At 39.4% G+C, this 24817-nt stretch overlaps 2 long non-coding RNA genes across 2 annotated transcripts; both read left to right on the plus strand.

Annotated features, from left to right (window-relative positions):
* On the plus strand, nucleotides 1-1739 carry LOC117543425. Its single transcript, XR_004568562.1, has 4 exons — nucleotides 1-285; nucleotides 971-1004; nucleotides 1077-1233; nucleotides 1560-1739. It is a non-coding gene; the product is annotated as an uncharacterized LOC117543425 (long non-coding RNA).
* An 18721-nt stretch (nucleotides 1740-20460) lies between these two features.
* LOC117543426 lies at nucleotides 20461-22707 on the plus strand. The gene is made up of 3 exons (XR_004568563.1): nucleotides 20461-20529; nucleotides 20687-20751; nucleotides 22687-22707. It is a non-coding gene; the product is annotated as an uncharacterized LOC117543426 (long non-coding RNA).
* The last annotated feature ends 2110 nt before the right edge of the window (nucleotides 22708-24817 follow it).

Consider the following 24817-nt stretch of genomic DNA (forward strand, 5'->3'; position numbering starts at 1 on the left):
TCACCGCAAATGTTCTGATGACTATGAACTGATTTGTAATATTGTGTATACAGTATTCATCCACTTTGGGTCATATTGGGGATTGTACTCAAATGTTTTTACTGAATCTGTCTGACGTCATCACGTATGTGCTCCGCCCCCGACGTGCCTCACTGCTCTCACCCGCGTTCGTTCATGAGTCCGCCATTATAGCTCCTCTCGAATGAAATCACTCAAACTTCCAGAAGTATACTTTGCCCACCGTGCCCTCGAGTCTCACTGCCGGAATTTGACCGCGCTACCGCGGTAAGTTACGTCTTGCCTTTGCACAGTATTTAAATGATTTGTTATTCATTTCTGCATCTAATGCTCTTTGTGTCGCATGGTGTGTTAGTTTGATTTGAGCTTTTGTTAGCTAGCCTAGATTTAATATCTGCCTCACTTGAACAATGATTTAAACCTGTAAGACAGTATTTTATATTGCTTTAAGTTATATCTCAAAGTGGAACGTTTGTGTTGAAAAAAGTTCTCCGGAAAATTCAAACCGCAAATGGCGGGAGTTTTTTTTCTTCTCTTTTGTTACTGCATGCAATGTATGGTCATATTTTATTAACTTAGAGGCATAGAGAATTTAAGTTCATTTCATCCACTACAATTACCATAACCGTGCGTTCTGCATTTTTGTAAAAGCAAGCTAACTTGAAATACTAACTAGACTATTCATTTTACAATGGGTTTCAAGTTAGCTTGCTTTTACAAAACATGCAGAACGCACGGTTATGGTACAACGTTAGTGGATAAAATGAATGTGGATAAAATTAACCTAAATCCTCTTTGCCGCTAAGTTAATAAAACATGCCCAGACATGCATGCGGTAACAAAAGAAGAAAGCGCGCCGCCTGCCGCCATTGTATGCTCGAAAATAGTGTTTCTCTGATCATTTTGTGAAAACTTTGCAACCCAGCTAACCTTCAATGTTTTTTCTCTTTAGGAGCAACTGGCAGATAAATGGCTTCTTCAGCCTGGTAAGCCTTGCGTCCACACAGTCCACATATACATTGTACTCTGAATTAAATAGTCATTTTATATTTTGGCAGATTTGTGCAGAGTTTCATAGAATAACGAACTTCAACCTGAAGAACCACTTTTACGCGGAGTTGGATCGGCATGTTGAGCTTGTTCAGGAAGAAGGCGGCACTCAAAGGAAAATTGTCTGAAGTTCTGGATCAGCTCTTCACCGCCTATGACCTCCAGGTGAGTCGGTTAAGCCTCTTGGTGTTTTATTATCATACTAGAGTGGATTTTCTGTGTGTGTGTTGGGGGGTGTGTGTGTTGGGGGGCGGGGGTCAGCCTGATAGATTTAGATTTATTAAGATACTTGTGTTTGGGCAGGGAACAGCAGTGTTAATGTTATTGCACCTTGTTGTTGTGCTAATGAGATACAGGTGGGATCGCAGACGCCTCAATTGCTTCAAAATGTTAATCTCTTCAGTCATGGAAGAGCCCTTGTGATATAAATTGTTGTGTGGCTATGCTGTTTAGCATCCAAAGTAAAACAAAGATATGTTTTCGCACTCAAGGATCAAGGTGACGTCCATTGCCGATGTGCTGCTGTCCTCCGTGGTCTGCCTGGATTTCTGCATGAGGATGACTCCAGGTTTCTGAGGCTGTGGCATGTAAGTCAGCATAATAACTGTTTTGAATGTATGTGACAGATCAGCAAAAAATATAGTTTATCTTATAAATATACATACACATGCACACACACAGATAGACACACACAGACAGACACACACATACATAGACACACACATACATAGACACACGAACATACATACACACATACATAGACACACAGACACACATAGACACAGACACACACACACACATACATAGACACACACATAGACACACACACACCAGAGATGGGGACTCGAGTCTGAGACTCGGACTCGAGTCGCACTTAAGTCGCACACACAGAGACTTCAGACTTGACTTGGACTCCTGCTCAAAAGACTTCGGACTCGACTTGGACTCGTGTTTTGGGACTCGTGAACAATCATTGTGTTTTCTATTTTTGGCGTATTAAAGGTGGGGTAGGTAAGTTTGAGAAACCGGCTCGAGATCGCTAGAATCTGAAAATACACAACCGGAGAAAATCTGCCACTTCCTCACAGAGCCCCTCCTCCAACACACACGAACGAGCACATGACCAATGAGGGCACGAGATAAGTTTCTGCCCCGATGGGAGGCTGACAGGCAGGTAGGGCCATCCGGTTATTTTAGCCGGGCCGGCTATCGGGATGTTAAGAGCATTCCATGGAATATAACAACAAGTGTATCTCGAGCCGGTTTCTCAAACGTACCTACCCCACCTTTAACATTAACATCATGGTAACACCATGGCGACCGGCGGCACACCTGCAGCTGTACCGCTTGTAATTAGGTTCAACTATAAAAACTTCGAACAAAAACGCCGGCGGCACCAACAAAAGGAGCGCACACTGCAAAGTCTGCAATATTAAAATCAAGGATGCTGGTGCAACAACGTCAAATTTCATCAGGCACTTGAAAACTCACCCGGAGAGGTCAGTCACATTAACGCATATGGACGGTTAGCAAACATGTTTAGCTCAGCATCAGCTATGTAATGTTAACTTAGCTTGCTACTAGCTTTGTAACTGAATATTTGAAAAGATGAGTGAATGTTTGCTTGTCACACTTGTTTGCGTTGACATCCAACTCTTGACATGACATAAAAAAGGTCGGTAACGTTAATCATTACGTTCCGCTGCCACCATCTACTGGCTAACGTTAAATGTAGAAAAATACATAGTTACATACATAAATACATCTGTCGGTTTATAGGCAGGTTACAGGTTTATTGTTGACCAGGTAACGTTAATGTTACAGGTTTATCGGGTTACCATTACACTGGGTTTGAGTGAGAGGATAGAGGAATATGTTTATTTATAGTAGACTTAAAAGATGTAATTAGAGACCCAGTGTAATTAAACAATACGGTTGCAGAGGTCACATTTTAACATTTTTGTCCACTGGCCAAATGGCTAGCCTAGTGAATGTTGAAATGTTACCAGCCACTCAATAGATTGCCATTGTTATTTGTGGCTGGTACGTGCAACATACAGTACCAGCCACTTGCATGATTTACCAGCATTTGGCTGGTAAATGGTGTTAATGGTAGATATCTCTTTTGGAACAGGTCATGTTTTAATATCACCAGTTCAGTATATTTCAGATAATATTGCAGCAATAGTTTTTTTAGTTGCAAAGAACAAATGTTTTCTTTAAGTACTTTTAACACAGTTTCCCTGCGGGGGATTAATAAAGTATTTGTGATTCTGATTCTGAAGTGTTTTGCTTATAAGTTGTTTGCATTTAGCTAAAGTGTGATGTTTTTCCTCATATTGCATTGCAATAGCCTGTTTAAAGTGATCATATAACAAACAACTAATCAGTACTGATACTGTATGCTAATAGATATAGGAGTGATAATAATACAGTAAATGCTTTGAATTTCTTAGATATAGCTGTGCAGTATTCTTAACAGACTGGATAGCAGCAGACAATAGAAGGCTTATTACAACCAGAAGAGACATGAGACTTTTATTTTTTAGAGACTTGAGACTTGACTTGGACTCGTGACCAAAGACTTGAGACTTGATCAAGTCTCACCCCACAAAGACTTGAGACTTGACTTGGACTCGTGACCAAAGACTTGAGACTTGACTTGGACTTGCAAAAAAAGACTTGTGAACATCTCTGACACACACATATAGACACACAGACACACACACATACATAGACACACGAACAGACACACATACATGCATACATACAAACAAACAGACACACATGTGTACACACACATACACACAAACAGACAGACACATACACACAATCAAAGAGAGCTTTCTTTCCTGCAGCATCAGTGTTTAATACAAAATAATCTCTAGTGTTCCCCATATATTTTTGTATGTGTAGTAGGGAGAGATTATACTATACATATTCAGTTTCCAGTTTATTAGGTACTGTAAGAGAATATTTTCATCTGATCTGTTTATAGAGTCTTTTATGGTTCCTTAGAGTCTGTGATACTGCAAACATCTGCTTGTAGTCAGTCAGAGACTTCTCTGTAGGTTGAGGTCACAGGTCAAACGCTTCTCCTATGTCCGAGGGTTGACCTGGCAGCATCTCTTTGAGACAAGCAGACCATTGTCTCGCATCGGCTATTGATTATACGCGGGCTTTCTGGAAGCCCGCCTCTCCTCGTGTTGGTTAGATGTTTTGTGTCTTTTGGTTCAGAGATTACCTTGGTGGAGCACAAGGACAGTGTGAAACTAGGATGATTTCCCGGCCGTATGTAATTGTCTGTCTCTCAATAAATATCAGTGTATTGACAGGTGAATCCAGTTTCCCTCATTTGATGATGCGCTCAACATTGCTGCAAAGAAGTTTTAACTTCACAGGTACAACTAGCTACTAGTAACAGTCTAATACAGTGATGCAATAAATAATACCCTTATGAAGGTTATACATGTTTTTTCTGTAGAAAGAATTTATGTCAACTGATTGGTTATTTTAGAGGCTGAAGTTTCTGGTGCAATGCGAATAGGCGTTTCCTTAAACCCACGTTATGCACAAAACATTAGGTTATTTGATGTGATATGTCACTGATGTATTTTTCAGCAAACATATTTCTGAGATAGCTAAGGCAATTTGGGGTAATAGGTAACGTGTATCTGTTCTTGTCATCAGGTAGAGCATCTGAGGATCCAGAAGTAGATGACGTCGCGGTCGGACTTCTCCTGATCAGTGCTAGGTCGACAAATGCCACGCTCTTCTGCCCAGAGAAATCGCTGTCGTCATAGAGTGGGGACAAGTTATTCGAACTCCCACACTGGCTGAGGCATTCATCCATCTTTTCGCACTGATCTATGCCCTCCATCTGAGTTACCCCGAAAGAGTTGGCAAACACTTTCGACTTCATCCAGAAAGTATTGATGGGCCCTGGATGAAGGGAACATGAGGTCCAGGGGGTATTGAAGCCTAAAAAATGAGCTTCTCACATTTTAGTCATCCTATAATATAACACACACCACACTCCCTTGTGGCTGGACGCTGGCATTGTGCCACACACACACACCACACACTCCCTTGTGGCTGGACGCTGGCGTTGTGCCCCACACTCCCTTGTGGCTGTGACGCTGGCGTTGTGCCCCACACACACCACAACTCCCTTGTGGCTGGACGCTGGCGTTGTGCCCCACACAACCACACTCCCTTGTGGCTGGACGCTGGCGTTGTGCACCACACACACTCTTTAAATCTGAAATATGCATTGTAATATGTGTTACTGTTCAAGTTTGTTTGTTTGTTTGTAAATGTAAAAAAAGGATGGACAACATTTGATACCTTACAAGACATATTTTACACACACACAATGTTCTCTGTTTACATACTGCTGCTTTAAATGTGTTCTATGCATTGTAATGTGTTACTGTTCAAGTTGTTTGTTTGTAAATGTTAAAGGATGGAAAACATTTTCACATACATTTGATACCTTACATACATATTACACACACACACACACAGTTCTCTGTTTACATCCTGCACTTTAAATATGTTCATTGAAAACTGTGTTACTGTTCAGCTTCAAGTTGAAGGACTGTTTCCCATTATTTTATACTTTTAAGAAAATATATCATAGATATTTGTCAAGGCCTTAGCACTGTTTAATTTATTTTGTATTGAAAAGTTAGTTATTTGCTATAATGTATCTATATTGTTTGGTAAAGATTATGTCAATTAATAAAACAGTAATTTGCATTTAAATTGTCAGTGTTAAAGTGCTTTTTAATGTTTAGTCAAAATGTTAACTTAGGGATTTTGAGTTACAGTTAACTAAAATGTCGATGTAATCGGTTTCTCAACAAACGTTTTAAGTATTCGACATTCCGTTTTGAGTACTACTCAATTGAAATTTTTAATTCATATTGGGGTTTAGATAATACAAATATTTAAGTTAAATCTACCTGATTTTCATATCTACTGTGCTCACAAAATAGCTAGTTGAAGAGATATGAAAATGTTTAAGTTAAAGATACTTGATCTTTATATGTACAGTGTTAACAAAAAATTATTAGTTTAAATAACTTAATATATCCATGTTTCTTTAACTTAAAACAATATGTTTGTGTCACTTAAAAATTACTAGTAAATAGAACTCAATTGATAAGATTATACTTTAACTTAAAACATTTAAGTTAAGGTACTCAAAAATGTCGATGTAATCGGTTTCAACAAAACGTTTGAGTTCTATTAACTTGTCAGGTTTTACAGTGCTGTAGTTCTGGAACCCATTAATATCCCTTTGATGAAGCACTAATAAGACACATATTATAAGAGAAACATTCGTTAGCCTACAAGCTAGTAAGCTGGCTTTTTTAGGTTTTCCCTGGCAAGTTAAAATATAGCTTAATGGGACTGATACTCATTGAAAGTTAACCAACATTCATGAACAATTACTGTCAGCTGGCAGCTTGTTTTGTTTAGTTTATTTACTTATTTGGTTATAAGGGCAACAGTGGTCTTTTGGGACCTGAAAAATGTTTGTATAGTCAGCTTTTTGTGGTAGTTTTGATTGACAATATATAGAATGAATAATATAGAAATAGATAAAAAATGGAGGCACACATGTAGTTTTGACCATTAACTGTGTGGTATTGTTATGTCAATGCCTATTTGTATGGACCTCTATCAGGGAATCCATTCATTCTGTATCATTGTGTTGAGCCAGGTAGCATCCCCAGAGGAGGAGAGTGTCAGCGAGAGTGAGGAGAGCAAAGAGCAGGAGGACATAGATTACTTTGCCCGCCCCGAGCCATCTATGTTACAGATGTTTTTAGAACAGCACCCACAACAACATACCAGAAATCCAGTTGTGCAGAAGGTCTTCACCTGTAAAGATGGCACCAGCAGAAAGTGGCTTACATATTGCAAGGGACGTCATATGTTGTTTTGTATGTCTGGCATTTGGGAAGAGGGCTGACACTGGCACATTTATAACTGGAATGTCAGATTGGAGGCACGCACACCAGCGTACAGAGGAGCACGAAAAGAGCATTACACATTCAACCTGTGCTGATGCTTTTTTCTTACGGTGCTCTAAAGCAGACATTGAAAGCATGTTTGCTGGCAGTCAGATGTCTGCTCATAGGGAACAAGTCCGAAAGAGACGTCAGGTTTTGGAGCGTGTGGTGGATGTGGTGAAAGTGCAGGCAGGTGGAGAATGAGGGAGCATATATGCTAGCTGACAACACCGTGGACCACGGTAACTTTTTGGAGCTCATCCTTTTATTAGGAAAGTATGATGTCTGCTTAAAAGAGCATCTGGATGATTGCGTAGAGAAGAGCAATACATTGCACCAATCCAGTGGAACAAAAGGTAGAGGGTCTCTCATCACCTACTCTCCAAAACTACTGTTAACTCCATAATAGAAACTGTTGGTAGTCTAATCAAAGAAAGTATCTCCAGTGATGTCCAGAAGGACGGAATGTTTTCTGTTCAGCTGGACACAACACAAGACATAACTTCTCAGGATCAGTGTTCAGTAACCTTAAGATATGTCAATGAGACTGTGCAAGAGAGGCTTGTGGCTTTAGTGAAGTGCCATGTATCCACCGGACAATACTTTGTGAACTTGCTCTCAGAGGTCTTAGAGCATCTGAAACTGGACAAGGGCATGTGTATAGGTAATGCAACAGATGGAGCATCCAATATGCAAGGCCGGTACAAAGGATTTTCTTGCACTGATGACCTCCCAGTCACCCACTCATGTCCATGTGTGGTGCTATGCTCATGTTCTTAATCTTGTCCTGGCTGAAACTACCCAACTGGTCATCGAATGTGGAACACTTTTCAACCTAATCAATGACATAGCAGTGTTTATCAGGGAGTCATATCAGAGGGTCAATCTGTGGGAGAAACAAGCCCAAGAAAAGATGCTCTGTAAGGAAGTCTGAAGTTGGTGCATCATGGCATGTGGCTCATTAAAAAATAAGTACAGCTATTATCTCCCTCTTGTATAACTGGTCGGCCCCACCTGCAGCAGGTAAACCAGGGTTGCCAACTCTCACGCATCTAGCGTGTGACACACGCTTTCACTCTCAATCTCACGCTCTCACGCTGTCCAAACTATTCTCACACCAAAAACAAGATGAACCGGTGATCGTTTTGGTTGGTTATTTACAATGTTGAGTTGACAGCTGCTCAAGCTGTTGATCCGCTCCCTCCCCGCCTCCACCACCATCAGACCCCCCTGCTCGGTCACTGTTCGGTTTGGTGAGAGGGTTTGAAGGTCTAATTTCTAATGATTGATAGTTACACATACTTTTTGTATGCATTAGTTTAGTTTTGCCCCTGGTACGTAAAAAAGGATAATAATAGCGTTGTTTTAAATTATACTGAGTTATTCTTCTTGTCAGGAACCGCTACTATTCGTTTGTTTTATGGATTTGTGCCGGTCTGGGTCTAAATGCCAGAGCCGATTTGCTTGTCCCAGTCCAGCCCTGCCCCCTACTGTAGGAATGGGTAGATTGGTAGAACACTTCCTCTAACCTGAGCAAAAGGTGTGGCGGTTGGTTTAGCAGGTTTTGCAGATGTCTAGGTTGCCTTTTGAGCTGCCTATACGCATAGTGAGATGGGTCCCCTCTATTTGTATTGGCACGGTTTGGAGTACACAGAGGCTTTTATTATTTGTGTGTTACATAATACAAAAAAACAAAAACACATTTATAGTAGACATACATACTACTTTTTTGTTTATCCACCCAAAAGCATCAATATCACAATAGCTTATTCAACGTGTAAGACTAATTTCTAATTGTGTGACCGATTGGATGCATTTTGATGTGCATATTTTTATTAGCTACATAATAAAAAAGGGAATTCTTGACTACTCCTCTGGGTGAGTCATGTACCAGGAATGCTCATCTGATAGGACTTGTCTCCGGAATGTTGGAAAATCTGATTCATTGTCAGAGTGGTTTAAATTCCTGTACTTTTGAAGCTACCTTACTACAGTCGTAAGTTTGTGTGGTGTGTCACAGCCATTCAGACTTAAAGGAGTCACATGGGGTCTTTCATTAGATTCTTTCCTATACTTCTTGTTAAACATTAAGCTGTCTTTGGCTCTTTTCTGCTGGAATAAATGTAAATGTCCCCTCTGCGGTACGATTAAAGGTATTCGATTCTGATTCTGATAATATAACTTTGCACAATGTTTTCAGAACTGTCTTCAACATAGAAATGACAAAATTGGTTGTTTCTATTTTTGTTAAATGTGTTTACATTGTTTTGTTTGTTTTCTCTCTGAATACCCCTTGTTTTGTGTACTTATTTTCTTTTTGTTTTGTGCCAGATATCAACTTTGTGATCTAAGAAAATAGAGATATGAGTTATTTTGAACACTTCTAAAATATGTTAAATGAAACATGATTTAAAATCAAGAGGACCAACCTTTTCTGAGTTCCCATCAACGTGATGAGCTTATACATGTGTATAATACATTTACCACAATGCATTTATTTACAGTAACACATGAAAATAAAGTTTGTACATATGTCAATTAGGTTCCTATATTGATCAAAATTATATGTAGTAAATATTTGATTCAAACAGATGTAATAAGACTTTGTTACTTTTCTTTTTCATCTTTTTGCATTTAGATCTATTACACCTTGGGTGTGTATTGCTGTGATCATTTTTCTTTTTTTCAGCCTACCCAGTAAACCTACACAAACCTTTTCAAAAAGGGAATACAAAAACAGTCAATGGCATTTATTGTCAGAGGTTTGACAATGCTGTCACTGTCAGTAGTGAAACACACATGATATCCTCACGGCAGGAACAGAACATCCCATTTGCTGGTTTTATGCTCGGAAATACCATGCACGTGACATTCGGTCTCTTAGAACAAATATTGCCATGTTACTAGATACTAAACCATAGAGCGGGCATCCTCAAACTACGGACTCCGGTCCGGATCCGGACCGAACCACCACCACTGTCCTCCGGACTCTGAGCAAATTATACTTTTCATATGTATGATCTCTCTGTATATATGTGAGACATCGCCACAACGCTATTCGCAACGCAGTCAAAATTCTCCGCTATGTCCACTGCATACAGCGCTCTTCATGTCTGACTGTTCCACTGTGTTCCCCTGTGTGTGTCAACGCTTTTGGTCCAATCACATTCAGCATCCAGTTCAGCTGGTTTTTCCCCCCAAACAATCTGCGAAATCAGAGGCACAGTTAGGGGGGGTCTTCGCGGAATGCGGGTGGGAAAAATGTGTGTGTCTCTTTCAACCTGTCTAAGTCAGAGCGAGAATTAAAACAAAAACAAAAAAAAATTCAGAGCGAGAGTTAACAGCTCATCTAGTTCCATCTGTACTGTAGCTAGTAGCCTAGTTTCACCTCACCTCGGGTGGCAACTGACACCCTAAAATAGGCCTTGCCACCCCAGCTGCCACCCCAGTGGCAGTCTTTGTTTTTGAAAGAAAAGTTGTGGCTCATCGGACATTTATGAGAGAAAGTCTCTAATGTCCGAGTGCAAGTGAATGCAGCACAAGATGCACGTCATGTAACCCCACCACTCACAATGCTCAGTGCTGGTGTTGTGAGTTTTTATGATGAGGCAAAGGGGGAGTTTGTTGAAGATGTGTTGGGCCTGACGAACCTCAGTGACACACAAAGGGGGCAAGACATTTATAAAGCAATAATGGGAATGCTTGAATGAAGAGGGGTGCAGCGCCTTTATTCCTAACTGTGCAGCTCTTACACTGCGACTCTGAGGGGTCAAGCACAGCAAGAAACAATAACAATGAAAAACCTGCTGCATACAGATTATTTTTGTTTTTGGCAACTCTTAGTGTTAAGAATCTTTTTGCAATTGTTTAAAAGTTTGAATGACCGTAATAACGGACCTTGTCTTATTGAAACATTTTTTTATTTTGGACCTTTAAGATTTGTATTTGAGTACCCTGCAGTGGCATGATCATTAAGGATTTTCGGGAGATGCGCCCTGTGGCCTAATCTAAGCTAATTACAGATGGCCCTGAGCCCAATATGCGATTCTTGCCCGAAAAATAGCTGCGCGGAGGGTTTGGGGGGCCTCCCCCTAGAACATTTAGATTTTTGCAGGTCTTAGATGCTGTCTGTGCATTTCTTGACTGAATTATAAGATGAACCACCACAATATTATATTGTACAATTTCAATTTTATTCTCATTTCATTGTTTGTTTGTTCTTGTTTGTGTTTGCTCGCTTGCATGCCCTGCATAGCTATAAGAAACACTTAAGTTGTTGGTCAAGACACTTTCCATCTGATGAAGGCAAATGCCTTCCCAGATGGAAAAAAGTAGAAAACATTACATTCAGTTATAACTGCCAAAACAAACATTATTTACACTGTTATGGCCCCTATTAAAAATGTTTGTAATATTATCTACTGTAAGTTGGTCGAACGAATGCCTCCTCATCCGGAAGCTGACCGAGCAGACCCGAGCAGCAGTCGAGAGGAGCCGAGCGCATCCGCGAAGCACACAAAATGGCGACGTCAGAGTTCCCGTTAGCCGGCAAAATCTAAATCTCTTGGTCAAAATGTCCAGTCAAAATAATTTCCCTTTAGCGCAATACCGCTTCAGTTGCGCCACTTATGTGACAGACAAGAATAGTCAATTCTAATGTCTAACACTTAATGTGGAGAAAGAGATGTCCTGTATGGGTTGATTGTGCGTTGATCTGTTGGTAATGCCTCGGGGTTCCGGTGGGCATGTAAACAAATACATAATGCTGCGCTATACTTTGTGGCCTCACCCAGTTGCATAGCGACACTTATTGTTTAGGTGTCTTTTAATAAGCAGGTAGTCATATCATTAGCTAGAACTAGCTGGATCTGATCGATATGGACATAAACGCGAGTGAAGTCTAATCTGACGGGAGAGAGAGATCAGCTGCTGCTGACGAGTCGAGACTCGACACGCAGCTCTGCATAATCACATGCAGCGGTGAGTGGACAAAACACACACTTCAGGTTAGAATATCACACGTAGCTATTTTAATTACCTCTCAAACTACCTAAACTAGTTATAGATATGTTTAGTTTTACTGTCGGGTCACTCATTACTGATCCGCGAGCTGCATGATACTGGCATAATAGATTGCCCGATCGGGCAACCAGCAGGTGAGGCTTCATTGCCCGAGCTAAATACTAGATGGCCCCGGGCCATCGGGCAGCCCTTAATGTCGAGCCCTGCCCCTGCCATAGAGGCTTTAGAATGTGTGCATTAAAGGTATACCACATTATTCCTTTCTCTAACAACAATACATTGCACACACAGGAAACAAAGATCATATATTTACACTATTTTGACGAAAACAAGATAAATACTCTTGACATTATGTACTTCCTGTTTTATTTCTGTGACAAAGAGAGGATTAAAACATGGTATTTTTCTTCTTGCAGTTATTCAAAGGTTTCCACTGAAAAAAGCAAAGATTTAGTCATTAAGTCCATTGTTGCAGATGTATGGTGAGGGAAAGTGATCCTGATCATTTGGCAACGTAATCTTACTTATTTCCACCAATTCATGTATTGGTTGTTGTTAAATACTCTTTAGTACTTTCTATTTGGTGTCTACTTACACACCTCACTGACAAATACTTTTTTCAAAATCTCTTAAAAAAGCAAGTTAAAGGCCCTTGAGTTTGGATTATTTTGTTGACAAGCTATTGCCAAGGTCAGAATTTAGCACGTAGTAGTTTAAAAATATGATCCATTAATGTTTTTAAAATGCATGCACAGTGCACAACTCTGTAAATATGTGAGTATAAATTAAGCTGTGCTCTAGGAAATACTTTGTCGAGGATGCATGACAAAAGAGAATCGGATCCTATACTGTACATTTCCTCAATAGACATAGGTGCAGCACTAACATTATTAACTTAGTGTTTTTGTTGACTGATTCTGAGTCGGATACCACAAACCAGAGGCTTCTAGTTAATTTTAATCAAACCATCCATTGTTTGCCATTAGTTATACTTGTAAATTCCCGCTGCAGTTCGCCTGCCAGCCTGCCATCGGGGTGGATGACGCTGTCATCTACCTGCTGCAGAGGTCCCTCTCCCACCTGGAGAAACATGGGGGGGGCACAGTGAGGATCATTTTTCTTTGATTTCTCCAGTGCCTTCAACACCATCCAGACCCCACTCCTGGGGGGACAAGCTGCAGCTCTCGGGGGTGGATCACCACCTCACCTCCTGGATCCTAGACTACCTCACCAACCGCCCACAGTACGTGAGGACCAGGGAGTGTCAATCAGACACCATCATCAGCAGTACGGGGGACGGTGCTGGCACCGTTTCTCTTCACCCTCTACACTGCAGACTTCACCCACAACACTGCAACCTGTCACCTGCAGAAGTTCTCCGCCATCATTGGCCTCATCACCAACGAGGATGACAGGGAGTACAGGGAGCTGACGCAGGACTTCACCTTATGGTGCCAGAGGAACCACCTTCAGCTGAACGCAGCGAAGACCAAGGAGCTGGTGGTGGATTTCAGACGGCGGCCAACACTCCCCTATGGGCTCAGAACAGTCTCATAATACACACATGCACACACAGAAGGATTCACACTTGTATTTTCATGATCCGAAAAAGGATTCACCACTTGTATTTCCGGATCCACACTTGTGTTTTCGATGCACACACAAATGTGTTCCGTTTCATATACATGTAAATAAAATCCCAATGCAGAAAAAAGTTTTACATATTGTATTTTTGATCCTCACATATTAGTTTTCCGTTTAAAACCGCTGCACCTACAAACACAAACCGCTTTCTGTGAACGGATCGCTGTGCATTCGTTGTGTGGGTTTTTTTGAGACTCCCCTGACGCTCACCACCGAGTCGTACTTGTCATTTTTCTATCTATAGCCAATCAGATGTCTTCTCAATTCTAAGCCAATCACATGAGCGCGCCCCCACGAGGGTAGATTTCTTGCGAAATGCCTACGTCTGTTTCCGGTATTTTTATTTTTAAATTCAGTTCCTGACGGACGCCCAAAAAAGCCAGAGATTATGGAATTAAACCAATAAATAAAAGCAAGGATAATTGTGTGTTATTGGTGAGTAAATAACAGTGTGTTATTTGAAAAGAATAACAAATATAGAAGGAAAAAAGATTTAAAAAATACAGATTTCAGTATTCTGAGGCTCTGAGCCCCATTTATTTTCCTCACAGACGGCAACAAAAGTCCGAAATTATACGATTTAAAATAAAAGCAATAATTGTGCGCTTGATATTGAGTTAAGAACATGTTTTTATGAACCCACACAGCTTCCGGTCTTCCACGACCCTACTGCTTGACCTTTCATCTAGAACCCACCTCACCTTTGCCCACTTTGACAACCTAGGATGGCTTAGAGTAGACGACAGAGTACAGCTACTTGCAATGGGTCTACAAGATCCACTTACACCTCTATGGTACCCATGTACATGTCAAAATTCTTCCCAAAGGTCAAGGAATACCATGATCATAACACCAGGAGGGAGCTCCACAAATCATGAAGGAAACCCAGATTTGGCCACAAAAAAAGGGGGTGGGAATACACGTTTCGCAATTATGCCACATCAAGGTGGAACGCTCTTCCCACAACTGTAGAGGAAAGTAAAACTATACTTACCTTCAAAACCTCTCTTAAAGAGCACCTTCGGGGGAGAGCCATTGCAAAACCTGGCCCCGGTAATGGTACAAATCTCAAACCTGTCGTTCAAATGGACAGCTTCCCCCCCCATCTATGTATGTACTCCGCATTTTAGACTCTGTTACTAACTGTATATCTGTAGACTTGGTATGTCTTAAATGTCCGGTTAGGATGTATTAGAACGAAATCTAAAATGAAAATTGTAAATAAGCAATCTGTATGTAAAAAAACCACCTGTATGTAAATCGTAAATAAGCCATCTGTATGTCAAATATATCTTATATGTCTTAAATGACATGATGAATTGGAAATGGGGGACCCTGATGTAAACAAGACGAAAGTTTTCTCTGGTCTGCATCCCCTTAACAATTGTATGTTTTGAGCTGTACTGTACTGTACCCAATGTACAAGCTGTTAATAGACTTTTCAATCAATCAATCAAACCCGACCGGAGGAAAAGACGTGCTGCAGGCACGAAACACATAACCAGTAAATACATTGCCTTTAAAATCGTGCTGTGCAACACGAAAAAAGTGGAAAATCGAATCAATAGATTAAATGTTGTGTTGGTGAACACGAAATGCCATGAGACTGGGTTGCTGGGTAAGCTGTCTGTGGCTCTTTCCTGCTGTTAAACGCTGCAAATGTCCCCTCTGTGGGACTAATAAAGGTATTCTGATTCTGATACTGTAAGTGTCTGCTTCGAAAAATGTGAGATTGTTTTAACAGATTATCTCAGACTGTCTCTAGCATGAAGTTAGTTGAGCGGATCTCTTTTGTCAAGTGATGAAAGAATGCATCTCTTCAAACAACATTGACAAGGGATTAATGAAGAGTTTGTTTTGTACAATGATGTTGTTGTAATTCCTGAGAAATAAAAAAAGAAGAATGTCTGGTCTCAAAAAGCCCTGACTCACTGACAAGTGTTCACTTCCATCTTCACATCTTCAAGGTGTGTTGTGCCTTCTTTGTGTCAGTTTCTACCATTGATTGAACTGCTTGCAAATTTAACAATATTGCTGCACAATTGGACTTGGAACTCCAACGAGGGTAAGAATATTCACCTTCATGTTTTATACATTTCAACCTTTAAGAATTAACCATGACCAATATCTGTTAACACTTTATTTTAAAATAGACTGTCGCTAAACCACATAGTATGCAATTTTGGTATAATGATGAGTTCATAATAAATGCCTAGGTAAAACATTTTAATTGGTGGTTTTTTCTGTACAAGTTTTTTTGAATTAGAATGAAACTGTTTTGAATGAATAACTTCCATTTGGGCTCGGAAATGCATCAAATGATTTCTAACTTTAATTCACAATCTACACTTTTCCTTTAATATGTGTACTGCTTTTAAATTGCACATTTCTATTGACTCTTACTATTTAGGTATTTGCTAAGAAACACCTTTCATTTTCATTATTTTTAATAACAAAAAAATCCTGACAAACAAAGCATTAATACGTGTAATGCATGTTATTCTGAAGGCTGGAAAGGTTAAATAATAATTGAACAATATAATTAACATAATGGATTGCAATGCTTGGCTTGTCAGGGTTGGGCCGTGCTATAAACACGTTTGTTGAGTAGGAATTTCAATTAATTTAACCGTTGTTGCTTTTATTTGACAAATATAAATCACTATTTATGATGGAAAATAACCAAATGGTTCCTAATTGGACAACATAGTAAAGTATGTATTCTGATATTCGAATAAATAAGGTTTATCACAGGACACTAATGAATCCTGGGCTGGAAATGTTGATACAATTGTTTTTCTATTAAATATGAATGTTCAATATAAGATTTTTAATAAAATGTTAAAGCCCCTTTGGTGTAAGAATCAGAGTCCAGATCACAATCAAATTTGGATAAGATAATTTAACTAGGCCATTATATGTTTGATAAAATACATATTTAAAAAAATTATTTCAGTAGTCTTGTTGGCAGAGCATACACATACACCATTACAGAAACTTGAATAGCCTGGCAGGTGCTAGGACAAGGGTATAAACCATAGTCAAAAGCACTTTTATTGTTACTTTTAAGTTGCTATGCATCATGTGATTCAATGGTAGTTTATAAGGGATACGACCTTGTCATAACTATCATTAATACATAAATAATGTATATATCATTTAACATAACGTATTTAACGAAGATAGCTAATAGTGAATCATATTTACATAACAATTCAATGATAATGAATAATGTTTATTATAAATACTATAATTAGCTTTTTAAAGAGGGAATTTCTGTACTAATTACTTATGTACAAGATTAAATATCTGTGAATTATTATTCCCAAAGGATTTGTAAACCTTGAGAACAACATTTGTATTAAACATCTAAAATAATAACATAGATAGATGGATCAAATTTGTAACAATTTGTAACATAATTGACCCGAAAATGGCTAATAAATTACTTGTAAAGAACCATTATCAAGATAGATAGCTAGAAATGTGTAAATTGTTAATAATTGGTTGTATTTTCCATCCATTTTTATAGATGTTTTACACAACATTTTCATACAAATCATTAATAAGCTCTTAATGAAAGTGATTTTTAAGGATATACTTTTACGTTTCTGTTGAATTGCATTTAGTTAAATATAGTGGTGTTTCTAAATGTTGCATCCTAATAGATATAAATGGGAGCAACAACATATTACAAATACCTTAAACTATAACCTCAAACTGGTCATTCAGTTGAATAACCCGTCTTTAAGCATGAAACATGTGATGGTAGGATTAATTGTGGAGCTGTTTTGACAATTAACAGTGTAAATTAGGACACATTTTGCATATTAAAATATATATATATTTCTCTTTTATTTCACAGGAACGGGAAAAAGAGAAGATGATTCTTCTTATATTCCTTCTCTTATGTGCAGGTATTTATTTGAATGTATGTGTGTTTGTGTGTGTGAGAAAGAGAGAAAGAGAGAAAGAGAGAAAGAGGGGAGGGGAGTGGGGGAAGATTAAGGGACAATTTAATTTAATTTAAATGTAATATTACTTCGGACGGAATTAAGTTGGATCATTGTGACATTTTCTTTACAGAAGAGGTGAGAACAACGTCGGCCTCAACCACTAGTGCAACACAGGTAACATTATGATACTTCTGTACATTCTTTTAAGACAACAGCAGATGAATGAGCACACAATATGTGCTGGTATGGCAGGTATCCTTATTGACCAATCATCAAGTGTAAAATATTGAGTTAATAACTTAGCCACTAGGCTTTGATTATTAAACATGCTTATATGCACTTCTAATAAAATATTTAGGTTGATCTGCCGAATAAAGGTTTTTTTATTCCTTGTACATTTGATTGTATCAGTGATTTATAAGGATCAACAGGGATCACACCTAAAGCAACCTTGGAGAATAAAAAGCAGGACTGGACTTCTACAACAATTGAACAATTATTATCATGTGTTACTTGAATTTTTCTCATGAACATTTTCTTTTGCAGTTGACTCAACCACATTACGGTCAACCAACATCCACACCAGGCCAATGTGAACCTCAAATCCACCAATCACCACAATTGTCTCCAGGTAAAGCAACTTGGTCCCCTCAAACACAAATAACAGTGCCATTTAATTGTATTTCATACACCCTTACCTTCACCTTACCTTACAGTGAATTGCCACTTCGCCAATCAACATGACTTCACCACCAATCAATGTGACGTCACTACCAGTCAACATGACTTCCCCAACAGTCAATCCAACCTCTCCAACTGTCAACATGACGTCACCACCACTAAATATGACTTCCACCACACTTCAACATGACCTCAACCAGTCAACCCAACCTCAAACCAGTCACATGACTTCTTCACCACCAGTCAACATTACTTCAACACAAGGGTAATATGACCTCACCAGTAAAACACCCCACCTCAATAGAAGTCAATTTTGACATCACCTCTTCCCAACATTACTTCACCACCAGTCAATATGGCATCAACAGTCAACCTTACTTCAACACCAGTCAATCCCACCTCATCACAAATCAACATGACAGCACCAGTCAACATTACTTCACCATCAGGAAACTTTACTTTACCACCATTCAACATGACATCACCAGTCAACCCGACCTCATCACCAGTCAACATGACATCACCACTTCTCAACATTACTTCACCACCAGTAAACTTTACTTCACCACCAGAAAATATGGCATCACCGTTCAACCGCACCTCATCACCAGTCAACATGACGTCACCACCACACAACATCACCTCACTTCCAGTAAACTTCACCACATCACCATTCAATCCCCACTCATCATCAGTCAACATGACATCACCATTCAACCCAACCTCACCATCAGTTAACATGACATCACCACCAGTCAATAGTACATCACCAGTCAACCCAACTTCACCATCAGTAAACATGACATCACCACCAGTCAATATTACATCACCAGTCAACCCAACCTCATCATCAGTCAACATGACATCACCATTCAACCCAACCTCACCATCAGTTAACATGACATCACCAGTCAACCCAACCTCACCATCAGTCAACATTACTTCACCATCAGTCAACCCAACTTCACCATCAGTAAACATGACATCACCCACCAGTCAACCTTACATCACCAGTCAACCCAACCTCATCATCAGTCAACATGACTTCACCACCAGTCAACATGACATCATCACCAGTCAACATGACATCCCCACCAGTCAACATGACATCACCATTCAACCCAACCTCACCATCAGTAAACATGACATCACCAGTCAACCCAACCTCACCATCAGTCAACATTACTTCACCATCAGTCAACCCAACTTCACCATCAGTAAACATGACATCACCAGTCAACCTTACATCACCAGTCAACCCAACATCACCAACAGTCAACATTACTTCACCACCAGTCAACCCAACTTCACCATCAGTAAACATGACATCAACACCAGCCAACATTACTTCACCATCAGTCAATATTACATCACCAGTCAACCCCAACATCACCACAGTCAATATTACATCACCAGTCAAACCAACCTCACCATCAGTCAACATTACTTCACATCAGTCAACCCAACTTCACCATCTGTTAGCATGACATCACCACCAGCCAACCTTACATCACCAGTCAACCCAACCTCCCCATCAGTCAACATTACTTCACCATCAGTCAACCCAACTTCACCATCAGTAAAGATGACATCACCACCAGTCAACATTACATCACCAGTCAACCCAACCTCACCATCAGTCAACATGACTTCACCACCAGTTACAACAATGCCCTTGCCTGGTAATACATGCTCTCCACAATGGATATACTATATTTTGTATTAACTTAATGATTATTATACCACTAGTCCATAATTAATTATATGTTTTCATTTTTATTTAAATGTGAGATACACCAAACATGTAGCATCAGTCTTTTTTCTTTATTGGACCACTATCACTGGCTGAAATGTATATATAGTAAAGCAACCTTTTTTGGTGTAATGTTATATTTATTTCCAATAAATATTTCCTTATTTCAAGGTAATGCAAGCACTCCGCCTGTCACCTGGGAACATCAGCACCACCTAGCATCACAACTGTTAGCTCTCCAACTACAACTACAACCTCAACACCTCCCACAACAGAGCCAAAATCAAGTTGGGATTTAAGTTGAAAGAAACTTTTTACTCCTCAACTTGCAAACAAATCTTCACCAGCGTTCCTTGAACTAAAGAACAAAGTGACCACAGCGGTAAGTTCATATTATATATTTCTTCTGTTTTTGCGTCTTACCCTATCCTTTGCTACTCAAGAACATTTATTAAAAAACACTCATTTCAAATGATTCTTTTCTTATTTCATCTTTATTCTTAAATGTTTGAATGTTTTTCAACCAAATTCATTCACAGCTCGACATGGTCTATTCAGAACAATATGGATCCAGCTTCAATCGTACTGTCATCAACAGCTTCAGGTATAAAACAATTGCTTGCTATTACATTTGTAAAATGGCTGTTCTACTTGTTTGCTAACATATACAATAGGACAATAAGGAATCAAAAATGACTTTTCAAAATATTTGTGTTACAGTCAAGGATCCGTTGATGGTAGATGCTGAACTGATATTCAATGAAGGGAATACATTACCAAATACCACTTCTGCAGCTGGAACTTTGGTGACTGCCTCTTCCAGCTCCAATTTTTCTCTCAGTGTCAACACATCTCTCTATTTCTGCAGCAGGTAAGACTTGCTGTATCTTCCAACTGTCAAGTTTTGATTATTGGGAGGAATACTGACTATCTCTGTGACAAGAATATGTTTATCAAAACCACACAATAACGTATTTGAACATTTGTATTTGTAGTTGTTTTGGCTGCAACTCCAGCCCCAACCACAGTTGCCCCTTCAACACCACTTGTCAACATCACCTCAACTCCAGTCAACATGACTTCATCACCAGTCAACCCAACATCACCACCAGTCAACCGGACATCATCACCAGTCAACATGACATCATCACCAGTCAACATGACATCCCCACCAGTCAACATTACATCACCAGTCAACCCAACCTCACCATCAGTCAACATTACTTCACCATCAGTCAACCCAACTTCACCATCAGTAAACATGACATCAACATCAGCCAACATTACTTCACCAGTCAAACCAACCTCACCATCAGTCAACATTACTTCACCATCAGTCAACCCAACTTCACCATCTGTTAGCATGACATCACCACCAGTCAACCTTACATCACCAGTCAAACCAACCTCACCATCAGTCAACATTACTTCACCATCAGTCAACCCAACTTCACCATCAGTTAAGATGACATCAACACCAGCCAATATTACATCATCAGTCAACCCAACCTCATCACCAGTCAACATTACATCCCCAGTTAACCCAACTTCACCATCTGTCAGCATGACATCAACCACCAGTCAACCTTACATCACCAGTCAACCCAACCTCACCATCAGTCAACCCAACTTCACCATCAGTAAAGATGACATCACCACCAGTCAATATTACATCACCAGTCAACCCAACCTCATCATCAGTCAACATGACTTCACCACCAGTTACAACAATGCCCTTGCCTGGTAATACTATGCTCTCCACAATGGATATACTATATTTTGTATTAACTTAATGATTATTATACCACTAGGTCCATAATTAATATATGTTTTCATTTTATTTAATGTGAGATACACCAAACATGTAGCAATCAGTCTTTTTCATATTGGACCCACTATCACTGGCTGAAATGTATATATCGTAAAGCAACCTTTTTTGGTGTAATGTTATAATTTATTTTCCAATAAATATTCCTTATTTCAAGGGTAATGGCAAGCACTCCGCTGTCACTGGAACATCAGCACCACCAAGCATCACAACTACTAGCTCTCCAACTACAACTACAACCTCAACACCTACCACAACAGAGCCAAAAATCAAGTTGGGATTTAAGTTGAAAGAAAACTTTTACTCCTCAACTTGCAAACAAATCTTCACCAGCGTTCCTTGAACTAAAGAACAAAGTGACCACAGCGGTAAGTTCATATTATATATTTCTTCTGTTTTTGCGTCTTACACTATCCTTTGCTACTCAAGAACATTTATTAAAAACACTAATTTCAAATGATTATTTTCTTATATCATCTTTATTCTTAAAGGTTTGAATGTTTTCAACCAAATTCTTCAACAGCCTCGACTATGGTCTATTCAGAACAATATGGATCCAGCTTCAATCACGTACTGTCATCAACAGCTTCAGGTATAAAACAATTGCTTGCCATTACATTTGTAAAATGGCTGTTCTACTTGTTTGCTAAACATATACATAGGACAATAAGGAATCAAAAATTGACTTTTCAAAATATTTGTGTGTTACAGTCAAGGATCCGTTGAGGTAGAAGGCTGAACTGATATTCAATGAAGGGAATACATTACCAAATACCACTTCTGCAGCTGGAACTTTGGTGACTGCCTCTTCCAGCTCCAATTTTTTCTCTCAGTGTCAACACATCTTCTATTTCTGCAGCAGGTAAGACTTGCTGCTATCTTCCAACTGTCAAGTTTGATTATTGGGAGGACATACTGACTATCTTGTGACAAGAATATGTTTATCAAAACCACACAATAACGTATTTGAACATTTGTATTTGTATTTGTAGTTGTTTTTGCTGCAACTCCAGCCCCAACCACAGGTGCCCCTTCAACACCACTTGTCAACATCACCTCACCTCCAGTCAACATGACTTCATCACCAGTCAACCCAACATCACCACCAGTCAACTGGACATCATCACCAGTCAACATGACATCCCCACCAGTCAACAATCACCAGTCAACCCAACATCACCATCAGTAAAGATGACATCAACACCAGTCAACCGGACATCATCACCAGTCAACATGACATCATCACCAGTCAACATGACATCCCCACCAGTCAACATTACATCACCATTCAACCCAACCTCACCATCAGTAAACATGACATCACCAGTCAACCCAACCTCACCATCAGTCAACATTACTTCACCATCAGTCAACATGACATCACCAGTCAACCTTACATCACCAGTCAACCCAACATCACCAACAGTCAACATTACTTCACCACCAGTCAACCCAACTTCACCATCAGAAAACATGACATCAACACCAGCCAACATTACTTCACCATCAGTCAATATTACATCACCAGTCAACCCAACATCACCACCAGTCAATATTACATCACCAGTCAAACCAACCTCACCATCAGTCAACATTACTTCACCATCAGTCAAACCAACTTCACCATCTGTTAGCATGACATCACCACCAGTCAACCTTACATCACCAGTCAAACCAACCTCACCATCAGTCAACATTACTTCACCATCAGTCAACCCAACTTCACCATCAGTTAACATGACATCAACACCATCCAATATTACATCACCAGTCAACCCAACCTCATCACCAGTCAACATTACATCCCCAGTTAACCCAACTTCACCATCTGTCAGCATGACATCACCACCAGTCAACCTTACATCACCAGTCAACCCAACCTCACCATCAGTCAACATTACTTCACCATCAGTCAACCCAACTTCACCATCTGTCAGCATGACATCACCACCAGTCAATATTACATCACCAGTCAACCCAACCTCATCATCAGTCAACATGACTTCACCACCAGTTACAACAATGCCTTGCCTGGTAATACATGCTCTCCACCATGGATATACTATATTTTGTATTAACTTAATGATTATTATACCACTAGTCCATAATTAATTATATGTTTTCATTTTATTTAAATGTGAGCTACACCAAAGATGTAGCATCAGTCTTTTTCATTATTGGACCACTATCACTGGCTGAAATGTATATATGTATACATCTCTTTCGACTCCACTTCGAGCGTTAGAACTATTAACGAAGCACTTTTATACTAATAAAGGACTGGCTTACCTAAAGCCAATGGAGTAGCACTTGAAATGTTTGGCTCTATGAAACCTGATGTACTTATATGATTCTGTTTTCTTCAAGGTTGTGTCTTCCTGGTCGAATGTACTTATGTAAGTCGCTTTGGATAAAAGCGTCAGCTAAATGCAATGTAATGTAATGTAATGTAATATATAGTAAAGCAACCTTTTTTGGTGTAATGTTATATTTATTTCCAATAAATATTTCCTTTTTCAAGGTAATGCAAGCACTCCGCCTGTCACTGGAACATCAGCACCACCAAGCATCACAAACTACTAGCTCTCCAACTACAACTACAACCTCAACACCTACCACAACAGAGCCAAAAATCAAGTGGGATTTAAGTTGAAAGAACTTTTACTCCTCAACTTGCAAACAAATCTTCACCAGCGTTCCTTGAACTAAAGAACAAAGTGACCACAGCGGTAAGTTCATATTATATATTCTTCTGTTTTTGCGTCTTACACTATCCTTTGCTACTCAAGAACATTTATTAAAAAACACTAATTTCAAATGATTATTTTCTTATTTCATCTTT

The sequence above is a fragment of the Gymnodraco acuticeps genome, unplaced genomic scaffold (assembly GCF_902827175.1).
Source record: "Gymnodraco acuticeps unplaced genomic scaffold, fGymAcu1.1, whole genome shotgun sequence".
Classification (NCBI taxonomy): domain Eukaryota; kingdom Metazoa; phylum Chordata; class Actinopteri; order Perciformes; family Bathydraconidae; genus Gymnodraco; species Gymnodraco acuticeps.